This window comes from Centruroides sculpturatus, unplaced genomic scaffold, assembly GCF_000671375.1.
Source record: "Centruroides sculpturatus isolate CEXI.00-Female unplaced genomic scaffold, Cexi_2.0 scaffold4453, whole genome shotgun sequence".
Classification (NCBI taxonomy): domain Eukaryota; kingdom Metazoa; phylum Arthropoda; class Arachnida; order Scorpiones; family Buthidae; genus Centruroides; species Centruroides sculpturatus.
Genome location: NW_019392550.1, coordinates 1 through 3,717, shown reverse-complemented (window position 1 = coordinate 3,717; position 3,717 = coordinate 1). Strand labels below are relative to the sequence as shown.

Below are 3,717 nucleotides of genomic sequence, written 5' to 3'. Positions count from 1 at the left end.
TGTTCTCCAGTGCTGCATAGTGTTTTCGAAGAATGCAATGAATGATGGATGTATTTTGTACATGTGTAGAATATGTAGCAGCCAACTGTGTGGAACACTGTCGAATGCTTTTCTGTAGTCTATATATGCCATGTGTATGTTTCTGTGTTGTTTGTGTGCTTGTCGTAGAATGACTGAATCTATGAGTAACTGTTCTTTGCATCCCCTGTCATTTCTATGGCAATAAGGAAAAATCTGGATAATTGAAAAAATAATAATTGATAGTGAAAGACATGTATGTACAGTATGAATGATTTTTATTTGTCTACATTTACATATACTGTAGCTTCAATATTAAATTATTTTTTATTAAGAAATTCAATTATTGTTTAACTTCATAATTTTTTCACTTTGTTTTTTTATATCTGAGATCGTTTACTTTCCAACACCATATTTATTAGATACAGGACGTCCAGACTCACTGCATTTCAAAGCATTGATTATATCCAATTTGTCCTTTAATGATAATACAACATGTTTTCTTTTCGATAACATATCAGTAATATTAAAAATAAATACTGTATTTAAATCATGATCAAATTTTCAAGAAACGTTCGTATTAAATTTGGACTACTACTGACCAGTACTAACAGACTGCCTATTGTTTAAAGGCCCTCTGGTGGCGCAAGAAGACGGATTTTATAAAATACAGTAAAAAGCAATTGAAACTGTCAAATTTTTATTCATAAAAATGCAAACTATTTATTGTCTTATGACGAGTAAAATTTTTTGTTGCATTCATGGCTTTTAAGTAATGCATAAACCTTCGAGGCACAAGCCCCTCGGACCGCAAGGCCGTAGGCAGTGGTCCACATCGCCCATGCCTTATGCCGTGCTCTTGGCCACAGAAATGATGTAATTTCAATATAAATTATTTATAAATATGTATGTCAAGTTATATTTTTATTACGAGGCAAAATGTATTAAAAAGTTTATGACCACTGTGCCGGGTGAGACGTTGTTGCAACAAAAAAAGTTATGCGTTCCATCACGTACATAAACAGTATCACAATTTGCCAAGTGCAAATCAGCAAATTCGTAAAATTTTTGTTTATTTTGAACAATCCAGATAATCAAAAATTCGGATAATCGAGGTTCTACTGTATTAATTAATACATTAAAATACAATTTTTTAATTAGTAGTACTGTATTAATACTGTACAAAATTAATAAAATCAGTGTTTGACATGGCCTATTAAAACAGCAGACCTATACAGTACTTATACTTAAAAACAGAAACAAAAGTCATTGATAGCATTGGATCTATATAAACCAAACCTGTTTTACTGCTTGCTTCTGCATTATTTCAATTATTCAGCTAATCTGAACAGGATTCGGTCCCAATTAGTTCAGACTAGTGGGATCCTATTGTATTTGTATTGTGATATTTATACTCTCTTTAATTAAAATGATAGTTTCCATAACTCAAAATTTTGTCAACTTGAAAAGCTTTCTCTATCCATCCATCCATCCATCCATCCATCCACTTCAAGTTATCATGAGTCTACTGTATTAATAATTCTGAAAAGTAATATTTTGTTGTTAATACTTACCATTGCCTCACTGATAAACAACAAAAGTAAAATTTCTTCATTTTCATCTTTTGGACAAAATAAACTGTAATTTTAAAAGTTTATTTAATTAGAAAATGTATGTGTACAGTTTAAATACAAATACAATTAATTTTAAAAATTTATTATTTTTTTCTTTATTCTATTGCACACATTAAGCAAAACTATATTTAATTAATATATCATAAGTTTCCATCCACAATAACAATTTGGTCAATCACCAAAGAAGGAATAATACACCCATTGATAAAAAAAATGACGCACCTAAGTAGAATTGTCCAATTACTGCAAAATTCAACACATACAGCTATGTAAATATCCAATAATTATATTTGCCTATAGCATGCCAGATGACACCACCAGTATCTTAAAATTATTACCCCGTATCCTATAAAAAGACTTGTAGAGGCTCTCTGTCTTATTAAAAGTTTTAGTGTACAATACACAGTACCTGTTGTTTGAAGGTCTTCCAATGACAAGCATGCCTGTACAATGCAATCAAAGACATTATGCACAGTTGACAGAGTTTGACAAAGGCTGCATCATCTGACTGAGAGAAGAATGATTGTTTTTCCAAATTCCCCCATTATCTGGGTTGTTCTGACCCAACTGTAAGCAAATGTTGGGGACAATTGATATGTCAGGGCACACATACCTGCTTACAATTGCTTAATAATATTAGATAAACAAAACAAACAACAAATGTTATCTAGCAAAATTTTTAGAACTAGCCAAAATTCAACATTTATTACTGACATGAAGACTAATATAAAATAATTTTTAGAGCAATTATTCTTATTAGTAATATAAGAGTAATTTTTAAATAAAAATTGAAAAGTTGCATGTTAGTCTAACTTGATACTTAATGAATTAAGTACTATCTAGCAAGTAGTATATCTTCAAAAATAAAGCAATCAAAACATTGAGTGGATACTGGATTTTTACACAGATTTTTTTTCCTCTGTGCACTATATACACATTTCAGTGTTTTTGTCTTTAAAGCCAAAACACTTATATTTAGTATTACTACTACTCCAATGTGAGTTGTTATAATTTTTAAATCTTATATAATTGTATTGAAAAAAAATACACAAAAGATTGGAAAAGATTGAAAAATTATGTAAGATTGGAAAATTAATTCGACCCCACTGTTTTAAGTAATTTAAACTTTTAAATAATTTTTAACTTTTCCTTCTTTTGCATTAATAAGAATGTTACTCTCCATAAAAGAGAAATCCACAACAACAGAAAATTCTGGCTGTAGCCAATGTAGTATTAGTGGTGGGGCTTGAATGCTCTGAGAGAAGATGTTATCATTGAGATGTGATTATTGAAAAAAGCAGGGGAAAAGAGAGAGAGGTTTTTGAATGGAGGCTGCCAAAAAGGATCAGTTCTCTGTCATAGAATTTCATAAATAAATATTTGCTTATTTTTTGTTACAATTGTTGGATTCACCACAAAACAAATCAGGTATGACAACCATCAACATGATGGTTGTTGTACCTGACATCTATTTTAGTCAGATTTTATTGCATTAACTTAGATCAGCACTTGGTACATTTCTAATCACAACTAAGTTTTGGATACATATATGACACACAAATTAATAGAATTTGAAAAACTAATTGACAAATAATTTGCATTGAAATAATTTCAAAAATAAATTTTAAAGATGTTCAGTTAAGATTTTAATGTTTCCAATTTTTCTTTAATCTAATAAATGACAAACCATTTTTTTTCATCAAGAAATGATTACAGTTTAGAACAGAAGATCAAACAATATGAATTATCAAGTAGACAATCAAAACAGAATGTGTCTTTAACTATTCTGAGTGTCAGAGTATTCTGAAAATTTAAAAAAAATAAATAAAAATAATTTTTAATAACTTACACAAAAAATTTTTTATTGAAAAATATCTTTAAATCTTAGTCTGAAGAAATTAAAATAACATCACTCTAACAATTTCCTCACTTTTACTTTTTTATTAATTGTTCCACTAGTAGCAAATCTACTGTGTGATTCTGCAAGAATATTTTTATTTTTAGCTAGAACTTGTGTGTTTAGATAATCTTTTAATTTTTCAATTTAAACACATGTAGTAAATAA

General features: G+C 28.9%; 1 long non-coding RNA gene across 1 annotated transcript in view; it reads right to left on the bottom strand.

Annotated features, from left to right (window-relative positions):
- The window catches only part of LOC111617622, a 4,610-nt gene extending 2,874 nt beyond the window's left edge, over positions 1 to 1,736 (bottom strand). The window contains exon 1 of the long non-coding RNA XR_002755452.1: positions 1,593 to 1,736. This is a non-coding gene — a long non-coding RNA (uncharacterized LOC111617622). The remainder of the gene's footprint in view (positions 1 to 1,592) is intronic.
- Between the last annotated feature and the right edge of the window lie 1,981 nt (positions 1,737 to 3,717).